At 52.8% G+C, this 12,846-nt stretch overlaps 1 long non-coding RNA gene across 3 annotated transcripts; it reads right to left on the bottom strand.

Annotated features, from left to right (window-relative positions):
* Positions 1–991: 991 nt before the first annotated feature.
* On the bottom strand, positions 992–8,149 carry LOC131819953 (uncharacterized). Of its 3 annotated transcripts, none has more exons than XR_009349425.1 (4): positions 7,830–8,149; positions 5,912–6,019; positions 5,343–5,663; positions 992–3,617 (listed from the first exon to the last, which is right to left on the bottom strand). It is a non-coding gene; the product is annotated as an uncharacterized LOC131819953 (long non-coding RNA). The 3 variants fall into 3 exon arrangements; XR_009349426.1 differs by lacking the exon at positions 7,830–8,149 and adding an exon at positions 7,305–7,821; XR_009349424.1 differs by lacking the exon at positions 7,830–8,149 and having other exon boundaries at positions 5,912–7,821.
* Between the last annotated feature and the right edge of the window lie 4,697 nt (positions 8,150–12,846).

Genomic DNA, 12,846 nt, shown 5'->3' with positions numbered 1-12,846 from the left:
CCTCAGACACGGCGTGTAGGCAGGATGACTGGATGAGTGTCCTGGGGCTGCCGAAACAAAGTACCCCAAACCGAGTGGCTTAATCCACAGAGAAGTGTTGTCTCAGTCTGGAGGCTGGAAGTCTGAGACCGAGGCACAGGAGCTAGGGGAGGACCCATTTCCAAATTTCCCCTTTTCGTAAGAATCCCAGTCGTACCAGATCCGGGGCCACCCTCCTCCTGAGCAGTTCCGTTCTAACGAATTACACCTGTCGTGACCTGCTTCCAAGTAAGGCCACACTCAGAGGTGCTCGAGGCAGGGTTTTGACATACGAAAATCGTGGGGACATATCTCGACCCAGAAGTAGCATCGATCATCCGAAACTGGGATACTCTGGAGAGAAAGAAGGGACACCTGCTCAGACTGTGCCGGGATCACGGTGTGAGTGGGCTGGAGAGCCCAGGACCCGTGAGGCACCCTCCGTGACGGTGACCGGAGGTCTACATCACGCACACACGTCTAACTTCAGCACTGGCTTGGTTAGAAGGCTTTAACTGTGAAGAACAGAAAACCTGACCCCATGTGGCTCCGACACAAAGGGGACTTACAGCCTCACATGTAAGGACTCAGGAGAAAGGCTGGGCCTTGGGTGTGTGGATTTGCTAACTCTGTGGCACCACCGGGCACTCAGTTTCTCTCCGCCATGTGGCTCTTATGGCCTTGATGTGCTGACTCTGGGGCTTCTGAGGTGGCTGCAGGGGCCTTAGGCCCTCTGTCCTCCCAAACCAGGATCTGGAGACCACGTTTGCTTCGTGCATCCCTTTTTCGGAACAGAGACACTTTTCTCCCTCTCCAGCCCACCTCCCTTCATGTCTTTTTTTTTTTTTTTTTTTTTTTAATATTTCAACATTCATCTTTTTTTTTTTTTTTAAGATTTTTATTTATTTATTTGACAGATAGAGATCACAAGTAGGCAGAGAGGCAGGCAGAGAGAGAGAGAGAGAGAGAGAGAGAGGAGGAAGCAGGCTCCCTGCTGAGCAGAGAGCCCGATGCGGGATTCGATCCCAGGACCCTGGGATCATGACCTGAGCCGAAGGCAGAGGCTTTAACCCACTGAGCCACCCAGGCGCGCCTCCCTTCATGTCTTGTTGGCCAAAATTACCCTCCGTACCTGTGCCCAAACTACGGCCTGGCAAGGGCTGCGGGACCCACCACCACGCTTTTTTTTAGCTCAGTCGTGATGCTCTCTTTCGAGCGGGGCCCCACTGCTCCTGCAGTGGAGAGGGGGGTAGGTATCTGGACAAAAGTGGAGTTCTCTGGGCAGGAAAAGGGGGGGTAGGGAAGGGGCTGCTAGGGAGGCAGCCAGAATGCACCTCCCACAGAAGGGCAGAGAACACATGCTGAGAACCAGCGGCCCCATGGGGGGCAGCTGAAGAGGAGAGATTTCACGCCTGGGTGTGGAAGTGAAAACTAGGGCCCTGGAACCTGCAAGCTGCTACTCTGGCGGGGAGGTTAACGAAATGCAATGTTTTGGGAAGCTGGCAGCAGCCCTCACGCCTCATAAGGTGGAAGGTATGATAACCGAGAAGACGAGATGGATGGTCTGGTTGACCGCCCTAGACAGAAGACCCTTTCGCAGCAGATGGCACCGCAACGCAGCCTCGCTAACGAGTGCGGACGAGAAGCCGGCAATCAGTAAAAATGATTGTTACCAAGCAACAAGCCAGCACGGCAGGAGTGGAGTGAAGGGGGCCTGAATGGGCCACAGAAATCAATCATCAGAGAAAGGGGGCATGGAGGGGGCTGGGTGGGTAGGAATACCGGAGAGCCTTTCCCGTGGCTGTTCTAGTTCATCGTAAGAAAGGACACTTCTCCTGCTTAGAAACGCAACGTATGTTCGTTGGAGAAAATGACGAAGGATTTACAAAAAAAGAGATGAGTCGCAGGCCTCATCTCACCACGGACTACTTTCCAACAGGTGAGCGCATTTCCCTGAGTGCGCACGGGCCCGCGCCGCCCCCGCCAGCCCTGTGTGCGCGCCCGCATGTTCTGCCTCCTGGCTTACCTGTTTTGAGTCACTTCCCTGTACGTGGTATTTCCCCCACGTTATTAAAAGTTCTTAGCTGACATCATTTGAACCACAGAGCGCATGCATCGATCAGTGACTTTTGGCAGAACAGCATAAATCTGTGCTCCGGAAGGACTATCACCGGGTGCGGGGGAGCGGGGAGCAGAGAACCTAAGTGTTCACAGTACTCACTGCTGTCTCTGCTGCCTGGTGCAGGTAAGTCCGAGGCTCCGCCGCCTGCTGGTCTCTTCTTCAGCTGGGGGGCGGGCGGGGGGAGGTGGGGAGAAAGCCTGTATCGAGGAAGGGGTGGGAGGAACGTGTCTGATTTGTGTGTATGGGGGGGGGGGGACCCAGGGGGGATTCCGGAGCATTGATTTGTGCTACAAACCATAAAGCGGAATATCAAACTCTCTAATTATTAGTGGCATTTTTCAAAAAGATGAGCCATCAAGTGCCCGAGCCCTTCCTAACAGTGAGCTGCCCCCCTGCTGCACCTTAAATCTCCTCCCTTAACTGGTCTGATGGATCCTTAAGCAGCACTGGAGAGCCATTACCATAATCATCTTTATTATGACTGTCATTTTTTTAATTAAAAAAAAAAAAACACAAGAAACAACCACCTCACAACAGCGAGGCTGCAGAAGAACTTTCCAACTCCCCTAGTAAGACTCCCCCTGATTTGCCCACGAGGCTGGTCTATCTACACCCCGAACACGGATACCGTCCACTCATTTAATTCCAGTAACCTTTAAGGAGTGAGGAGGCCTTGCCGATATCAAATCAAGCCACGTGATCTGTTTCTCACGTTTATTATTTTTGCGAGTCGAGCATCTGCCCTCCTGAGCTGAAGCAATCCACTGATCACGCTGCGTGACGACGACGCTAGTCCCCCTCCCCACCGACCCCGCATCATTCCTATCCTCTGTACCAAACCTGGTTCAGACCCACAAGACAACCACTGTATCCGAGCCGGGCCAAATTCTACACTTCAAAGCGTGTTCCCTGTATTGCCGGGTGAAGGTTGATGCCTTTCCAGTGAATTCGTTGTCTGTATCCAAATGATTTTCCAAGCTAATAAGATACACTGGTTTTAAAAGGATGGTCTTCCGTCCTCACACAAACGGACGGCATGCCACTATTCTTAGAGCCAATTTTTTTCCCCTTTTGGCTCAGTGGGTGAAAGCCTCTGCCTTCGGCTCAGGTCATGATCTCAGGGTCCTGGGATCGAGCCCCGCATCGGGCTCTCTGCTCCGCGGGGAGCCTGCTACCCCCCCCCCCCCACGCCCTCTCTGCCTGCCTCTCTGCCCACCTGTGATCTCTGCCTGTTGAATAAATAAATAAAATCTTAAAAAAAAATATTTATGAAAAAGAACGTGCTTCCGTTCAGAGGTGTAAAAATCTTAGACTGTTGGTCCTCATGCCTGATAGGGGCCGCAGCATCTGGACGGAAAAAGCCATTTCTCTCTGCGACAGGAGAATCCGAACGCTGGCCCACAGATATCAGGCCTGCTCCCTTGGAAATGAAGACTCGTCTCGGTCAGTGACAGCTTGCTGTTTGGCCTTGGTGTGTCTGTTTAAGAAAAGAAGCCAAACTTCGTATTTATAGAATAACGAATAACGCAGTGCTAGTTCCTGGTTGACAGCAGAATGGCAACATCAGAATGAGAGACAAGCATGGGAGCTGAGAGTCAAGGTCATGTGAGGGGAGGGAGAGAGATGGAATGTTTTTTCCTCCTCCCACCTTCCTAGTAGGTGTCTGCTTAAAAAAAAAAAAAATCCTGTAATTGGTTGTTTTTTGATTTTTAAAATAAAGAGGGGGCTGCATGCAAGCGAGACTGCTCGCTCACGGGCCCTGCCTCCCGCGTGGAGCCTTCTGGAGCATGTGGGGGACCTGGTCACATTCCAAATCTCCCTCCAGCTGCCAGGAAACAAGTGTTTGTGTGAGTCTGGGAGCCCTAGCATCTTGTTGGTGTCATACTGGAGAGCGGTGGTGGTGGTGGTGGGGGGTCGTTCTGCTCAGGTCTCTGCAGAGCTCTTCCTGCTTGGAAAAGAGGTTTTGTTTGACTCGTTTTGGCCTCGGGAGCACCAAAGGGAGTGATTAACAGGGAACCACCTCAAGATTTCAATAGAGAGCTCCCAGGGCGGGCAGGGCCTTTGTTTGGCAGAAAACAGGCAATAAAGCTGAGATAGGGCTGCCAGCTGGGAGTCCGGTCCTCCGCTGCTTGGTTTTGCCCCTGCCGGGCCAACCTCAGACCTGTGCTGGTCTGTAAAAATGCATTTGCCTGCATCCTGGGCAGTGCGATTCGCAGGAGCTTTCTCCTCCAGAGTGGGCCCTGGAGTCTGGCCGGCAAAGTGGGGAGGCCTGGCCTCACAAAGCGCTCGGCGGCCAGGGGCCCAGAGACCCTGTTCTCTTTTGTGAGATCCCGCAGGCTAAGAGAAGAGCAAAAGCGTCGGGGGCGGGGGGCTGGGCACTGGTGACGTGTGGTCCTGGGGAAGGGGTTGGCTGGGCCTCCAGGCCTCAGTGCCGGGAGTAGAAGACAGGCTCCTATGACCACCGCAGAGTCTAGGCAGTGCTTGGGAAGTGGAAGGGAGGGGACAAGGCAGAGGGGAATTACAGCAGGAAGCAAAGCAACAGCCAGGAGGCCCGGGCCCGCAACCGCGGCCTCAGCAGGTCCCACACCAGCTTGACATTGCTTGGGCGCCTGAGTCTGAGCGCGGGCATCAGCGGGTTGTTCTAGACACAGTTGAGTGAGGGGCAACAACACGTGAGGGCTACAAGGGACAAAGGCCACACCACACGGTCCCCTGACAGCATCTGTCCCACCGAGTCCTGTCCAGCGGTGCCCTGAGCAGTTACTCTGGTCATCTCCATGTTAAAGGTGAGCACCTAGAGGCATGCTGAGACACACAGGCAGGGAGCTCTGGCATCGAGGTGTAAACGGGGCTTGATCCTGACCTCACACCCACCTCGCAGTGTGGACAGGCCATGCAGTCAGGACAGAGAGTCATCAGGAGAAAGAAAAAACCCCAAATGGAAACCCACTGTAAGTTTCCTTACAGTCACACTGTCTAAGAGCATTCTGGTCAGCACATGGGTACAGTTCTTTCCTGCTCTTTGTATGGTGTACCGTGTACATCTCCTCTCCCCAACCTTTTAAAATTGAGGAATGTAATGCCTGTACACACACACACACACACACACACAGGTGCATACATCTCGCAAATAAAGATGTGTTCACTTTCTGCTTCAGTATAACAAACGACCACAAATTTGGGAACTTAAAAATGCACTTACCTCCACTTCCGTGGGGCAGGAGCTGGGGCTTGGCTATAGCTGGGTCCGGCTCAGTGTCTCCAGGGTCTATGATCCAGGGACAGGCTGACCTTTGCTCTCGTCTGGAGATGCGACTCTTTCAAGCTCATTCAGGTCACTGGGAGATGCGTATCCTTGTGACTGCAGGACCGAGGGCCCCAGCTTCTTCCTGGTTGCCGGCGGGAGGCCACCCTCAGGTTCTGGAGGCTGCCCACAGTCCCCGGCCACGTGGTCCTCTCCGGGGGCTGTTCACTTGGCTGTTCGCTCCTGCAAGGCCAGCTACAATGTCCGTCTCCAGTCATCCTGGGAAAACAAGCATGACGGTGTGACACCCATCATCCTTCACAAATGACATGACATCGTCAAGGGAGAGACATCCCGCCCCTTTCACCAAATTCTGTTGGTCAGAAGCACATGACGGGTCCAGCCCACATTTGCACGGAGGGAATGATACAGGGAGTTGACTCACTGGGGGTCCCCTTGGGGTGTGCCCAAGTGGAACCTAGGTGAAGAAACGGAACATCGACCACCAACCTGGAAGCCTAACTTACCCACTCCCGTCTCCACTTAGGGGTAAGACCATTGCCGAGCCGGAACCGGCTCACGATAACCAAATGTTAAATCTTCAGGCATCCTTTGGGCTTGCTGTTGAACAGGTACTATCAAAAGTTAAATAGGTAAGTTTACAGTGAAATCGGTGCTATTGACAACAAGGTTTCAAAATCCATTACTTCCCAATTATCCTACCATGACCTATGCTCTCCAGATTATCTACATCTATCCGATGCCTATGCTGGAAGTAGCATTCTCAACCCTGCCCTCAGACACTCCATGTCGGCTGCTTGAAATCGGCCACCAGAGGAATATTTATATTGGCGGAATCTAGAAATGTTATAGTTCAGAGCTTGGAGGTTGAAAAGCGTGGTAGACAAAACAAAGACTATGCTGCAGAGATTGCATGTGCCTGGCAGAGTCTAAAGTATTTGCCATCTGACCCAACCCCTAGTCTAGACTTCAAGTAATAGAGAAAATTAACAATGTATTTAAACTTAACTTTGTGTCAAGTCTGTAGCCCTTATCTAGTAAACAGCACAAAACGTTGAGGGAAAACTGTATTTGGAAGCCACCATCGAATTTGGCAAAGCAGTTGTTCACAGCACTAATGAAATTCCCACGTCTCTTTGGCTTCCTTCCTGTCTTACTTATTAATGTAACATCAGCCGTGTTCATACCCGGGATTACATTGACTGACAAGTTCGTTGGGAAAATAGTAGGTTGGGAGGCAACTGAATCTGCCAGATCGGGGGAGAATTTCAACTAGGGGTTGGCCAGGGTACAAGAGTCCAGCGAAAGCAAGTAAAAGCGTTCTCCGAGCATCAGTGGGCTCTGAGAGGTTTAGAAACGAGACTTTGGTTTATCATATAGAGGGGCGCTGCCCTTGCTTGGTATCAGCGACATTCCTAATAAACTGAGGCACGCCTACAGTCCCATGGCCTGACCTTCATCGTGAGCCCGTCCTGGCTTCCCCAGGTAACTCGGCCAGGTTTAGAGTCGCCTCTTTCCCACGGGTGACCCAGGCCCCTCAGAGCCCAGAGCAGCGCCTGGCACACAGGCATTTTAGATGTTGCCGAAGCACGCAAGCTCCAGCGGAATACTGACTTTGACAGGGCAAAGCAATTGTGAGCCTTTCCGAGAAAATGACAAAAAGGAAGAAAAAAAAAAAAATCGGGGGTGGGGGGTGGGGAGTTTGCTTTCTCAGGCCGGCAGCCTCGTCCTATCTTTCTGGCATCAATGGGGTATAAAATCAAAGGCGAGTCGAACAGCCCTACTAGGGGGCCGCACAGCCCTGTGCTCAGCGTGCGCCCCGCAGCTGACGGTAGAAGCTGGACACGTCACTGCTCCACTCTCTCGGCCACCCGCCAGCGCCGCCCGGCTCGCATTCACCTCGCACGGGGCACCGGGGAGCGCCCCCGCGGCCGCCGCACAGCAACGGGGACTCAGGCTGCTGGCGGCGAGCCCAGAGCTCCGCCTCCGGGGCCACGTGGACGCCGGAGGCCCCGCCCCGCCTGCCGCGGGATCCCAGGGCCAGCCCGGCGCGGGCGCCGCGGGCGCGACCTTGGGCGGGTCGTACCGCCCCCGTCCGGGACCCCGGGATGGGCGGAAGCGCAGCTGTCGCGAGGACGTAACCGACCCACGCCCCGCTCGCGCTCAGACCGGAAGGCGCGTCGTGACGCATTGTGCGCAGGCGCGACGTGCAGTGCAGGGCGCGGGGCCGCCACCTGGGGGCGTCGCTGGCCGCCGGCGCCGCGGGGGGAAGGGAGGCGCAGCGCTGGGACCGGACCACGTGCGCACCACGTGGCGCACCCGGCAGCCCGGGACCCTGGTAGGGCGACACGACCCGCCACACCGCGCAACCAGCATGCCAGAGAAGGCGAAAGAATCGGTCTCCCCGCTGGCACCCCTGCTGACCTCTGGCCTTCGATCCCACCACCTTTAGGGTTACCCCTGGTCGGTGGCCGCGCGGTCTGTTTATAAACAGAGCTCCCGGCGGGACCTAAACCCCGGATCACGGATTATCTCCGGGGGAGCGGAGTCTCATGCGCATGTGCTTTGTGCCCTCTGCGTGGCTCTTTCTGCGCAAGCGCACTGGCGAGAGGGCACGCCTCCGCACCGGGCTGGGACTTGTGTCCGGGAGGGGGAGGGCGGCGGCCGGGAAGAGCTGGGGATCAAGGCTGAAGCCTCTCCAGGCCCTGCGGGGGTCCTTCCGTGGCTACACCCCGCAGCAGGCTGCCTGGGTGCCCTGAGCCGGGGTCTCGGTCTCGTCTGTGAAGGGGACCTCAGGTGGCTGGCCAGGCATGTGAGCTCTGGACCTGACCCGATGTCCTCCCTGGTCCACGTGGAGGCCCTAGAGAGTGTTTAAACACAGCAGCTGCACCCCCCCCCCCCACCCCCCGCAAGCCTCCTATGAAATGCATGAACAAAATGTGGTGTTTACACTAAGTGGAATGCTGCTTAGGTTTAAGGGCATGGAAGGAACTTTTATGTTAGGTGTCTTACATCACAATAAAAAAGGGCAATTCTGACCCAGGGATAGGTGAACCTAGGGGACATTAGACTGACTGACAGAAGCCAGAGACAGAAGGATGACGAATGGAGGAGTCCACTAAGAGGAGAGATCTAGAAAAATAGAGGTGCCCAGGGGATGAAAATTCTTTTGATGGGGACAGAGTCAACGGATGGTGGTGGCAGCTGCTTCACGCCCCTGAACCCTGCACAGAAGAATGGTTAAAATGGCAAATCGTATGTGGTGTATGTTTTACCACATCCTCCCCACTCAACATCACACCGAGTGCTGCCCAAGGATATCCTTTCTAGGTTCTGAAAGGCTCCACCTCTCCAGTCCCTGCTCCCATCATCCTGAACCCCTCCAGCCCCAACTAGCTGCCTTTCTTACCTCGAACACACCATCATCACTGCCTCTCCGTGTTCTGATAGACATGTTTTTCCTTCTCTGCACAGCTGTTTCCTTCTTGCGGACTCATTCAACAGACACAGACCTGTGCTTATTTTCTTCTAGACATGCAGGACTGGGGGTGCACAGGGGATCCAAACAGGAAAAGACTCTCCTCGACTTTTTATTCTGGCAGAGGGCATAGTCCATAAACACCAACAGCAAAATGTCAGCTGGCAGAAGTTCTGGGAAAACCATAAGGTGGCTGGGGACCGGGGTTTGAAGCTAGTTGGGGTGCTCTGAGGGCTGGCGGCTGGAAGCGAGTCCTGAAGGACAGAGAGATTTCCATGCAAGAGGCGGGGGAGAAGTGGAAAGGAGGATTTTTCTGGAGAGAGAAGAAGACAGCTAGTGCAAAAGCCCTGAGGCCTGAGCCGTTTTTGGAGTGTTTGAGGAGCAGGAAGAGACCAGGCAGTAGGAGCTTGTGAGGGAGGGAGGGGTTTAAGAGACGAAGGCAGAGACTTAGGGCTCCTGTTATTATAACTCTGGGAAGTGCCCTCAAACTTGCTAGTGTAAAGCGATCGCTTTGTTGGCCCATGGTCTGGTAGGTCAGGAGTTCACTTAGGACTCAGCTAGGCAGTTCTCCATTGAGGTCTCATGCGGTTGCCGTCTGGTGTGGGTGGGAGTGCGGGCATCTGGAGGGGGCTGGCTGCCCCCGTGGCTGGTTGGTGTGGCTGGGAGCTGGGAGCTCAGGGAGGGCTGCCTTGGGCGTGCCCACCTGTGGCTCCTTCAGCTCGGTGGCCTTAGGGTAGCTGGACTTCTCGTGTGCAGAAGCCCCCGAGTGAATCAGGCAGAAACCATCTGGCCTTTTAGGATGTATCCCCAAAAGTCACATAGCCTCACTTCTGTCATACTTTGTTGGGTGGAACAACCTGAAATCTGTCCAGATTCAAGGGCAAGGGACACGGATCCACCTCTTGGGGGGAGGAACGTCCACGATTTTTGGAGCCATTTTTTTTTTTTTTTTTTTTTAAATCACTACAGGTGATCTTAGCTCTTTCTACAGGCGGAGAAAAGGATGTGTAAGGTGAAATGACGGGGCCAGGGTCGCAGAGCGGAAAGGGGCCTGGAGCTCGGCTCTCTCTCTCTCCGGCATCCATCCCAGGGCCTCTGCTCCAGCCACACAGATGGGGGCTTCAGGGTCCGAGTCCGCCGGACCTCGTTTGGCTGAGATGTCTCCTCAGAGTGCGGTCCCCTCCTAAAGCAGCACACAGCCTTCTGTTTCATGACCCCGTCTCACTGCCTCCAGAGCCTTGGAGGGTGGTTTACTGGGCCTCGCCTGCTTCTGAGAGCCGCCCTGCTCCCATTCCTGGGTGGGTCGGCAGCATCCAGGCCAGCCTGATGCACCAGAAGCTCTCAGTAGATCCTGTGGAAGGAATCGCTGGATTCCACGCCGGGTCCGCACAAGCTCGCCATGGGATACAGAGGTGGTACGGGCCGGGCTTTGGTCAGCTGTGGGGTCCCACTGGTATCTGGCGAGAAAGTCTTATTAAAACGTGTGTTTGGGGCACCTGGGTGGCTCAGTGGGTTAAAGCCTCTGCCTTCGGCTCAGGTCATGATCCCAGGGTCCTGGGATCGAGCCTCACATCGGGCTCTCTGCTCATCAGGGAGCCTGCTTCCCTTCCTTTCTCTGCCTGCCTCTCTGCCTACTTGTGATCTCTGTCAAATAAATAAATAAAATCTTAAAACAAACAAGCAAACATGTGTTTACATCACACCTCCTCTCCTAAACGTGTAGTCACTGTTGGCGTGGCTCTCCTGCAGCAGGAGCGATTAGGCCCTTCATGCCTTGTCCCACCAAGCAACAGGGAGGTGAGACGTCTTCAGTGCAGGACCTATTTTTAAACACTTAGCTTTTCTCTTCCACCCAATTGTAATTCGTTAAGAATTTTAAAACCCTAGTGTTTGGCCCAGCTTCCTCCTGCTCCTTCCCAATCCTCCAAATCTGGAGAAAATCTGTATCAATATCCGTATCTATATTTATCTTTCAGTATCACTATCTCCGTATATCTATCCTGGAATATTGTCCTTTCTTCCTCGTTTTTTTCCCCCCAGTTTTAGACATAAGTCTACTACACACACACACACACACACACACACACACACACACACACATCAGGACTATGGAACTGACTGACCTAGGTTTCTGTACTCGGCTTAATCGATGCTGAGGACCTCACCGTCGGGAACAGAATTTGGTACCTAGGCATGGAGTGCGAATCCTACCTAGCATCTCAAATCATCAGAGAACAGGGCTAAAGCCACGAGACGCGGAGTGAGGTTCTGGATCTCTCCTGGTCTGCCATCTGCTCACCGGTCTGTGACCAGAAAGGACAGATGCTGGAAATTCACATTATGGAAACTTCTTTAGGATTCCGACATTTTAATGACATCTGAGAGTGGCTCCCACGGACTTGTCATCTGTCTTACAAAACGCACTGGGAAGAGACCCAGAGCCTGGTCCTCCACTGCACATAGCTTGGGAAGGGCTGGAAGAAGGAACTCGCCTTAAACTTTTGGGCATGACATGAACTATACCTAGAAATCCAAGACAACAACTGGAAAATTACTATACGATAGATGGATATTTATAAAAAATAATCAGTGATATTCCTATATACAAAGTGGAAGCTCCTCAGAAAATACAGTGGGAGAAACTATCCCTTTTACTTTGCAAAATAAATGACACCAGAAATACACTAAAAAAAAAGTGCAAAATATATATGAGTAACTTTCTCTCTCTGAGAACTGGAAGACACCAGAAATTTTCTGGACAAAATCAAGCTTACGAGGGTCCCCAGCTCACTGTGCAGGAAGCCTAGAGGACCTCCAGGTGAGCCGTGGTGCAGTTCTCGAAGCTTGTGGCTTCTTGCAAAGACATATGAGTACATACACGTCTCTCTCCTCGGACCTGCCTGTTTTAGATACTTCGGGTAAGCGGAATCATGCAGTGTTCTTTGTGTCTGGCCGGCTCCCTTCTCTGAGCATCACGATTTTGGGGCTCGTCGTGTTCTAGCATGAGTGAGCACGTCATTCCCTTTTGTGGCCCGATAGGATTCCACTGTATGTCCACGTTTTGCTTACTTGTGGACCTGCTGATCAACACTTGGGCTGTGTCTTCCTTTTGGCCCTTAAGAATAATGCTGCTGTGAGGGGCGCCTGGGTGGCTCAGTGGGTTAAAGCCTCTGCCTTCAGTTTCAGGTCATGGTCCCAGGGTCCTGGGATCAAACCCCCATCAAGCTCTCTGCTAAGCAAGGAGCCTGCTTCCTCCTCTCTCTCTCTGCCTGCCTCTCTGCCTACTTGTGATCTCTCTCAGTCAAATAAATAAAATCTTAAAAAAAAAAAAAAAAAAAAAAAGAATCATGCCGCTGTGAACCTGTACCTACAAGTCCTGAGGCTCTGTGTGCAATTCTTTCGAGTGTACAGCTGGGACTGCCAGCGGCTGGGTCACATGGAAATTCCATTTCAACCTTCCGAGAAATTGCCAGGCCGCTTTGCACAGTGGCCACACCTTTCTACATTCCCAGCAGACGTGTGCGGAGGGTTCCAATTTCTGGACGCTCCTTGCCAGCACTAGCTAGTTTCCGTTTTAAAAATTATATCCATTCCTTGTGGGTGCGAGGTGGTCTCTCGCTGTGTTTTGATTTGCATTTCCCTAATGATTAATGATGCTGAGTATCTTTTCATGTGCTGGTTGGACATTTATGTGTCTTCCCTGGAGAAAGGAAATGCTAATCAATATTTTTAAAAAAATTAGTCAAATTTAATGAGTTTTTTTTTTCTCTGTGTGTTTGTGTGTTTTTTTCTAAATGACAGCCCCACAAACATAATTCAACATGTATTACAGCAAACCTTATAAACAATATCAAGGGGTAACAGGAACCAAGATAAATAGTGTTTAACGTGCAAAACAGACAAGGAAGGGTCTAGCAGCCAGGACGGGACCTTTTTTAAAAAATAAAATATTGAGAAAATATT

Source organism: Mustela lutreola, chromosome 17, assembly GCF_030435805.1.
Source record: "Mustela lutreola isolate mMusLut2 chromosome 17, mMusLut2.pri, whole genome shotgun sequence".
In the NCBI taxonomy this organism is placed as follows: domain Eukaryota; kingdom Metazoa; phylum Chordata; class Mammalia; order Carnivora; family Mustelidae; genus Mustela; species Mustela lutreola.
Note: the sequence above shows the minus strand (reverse complement) of the source record. Positions and strands in the feature narration are given on the sequence as shown.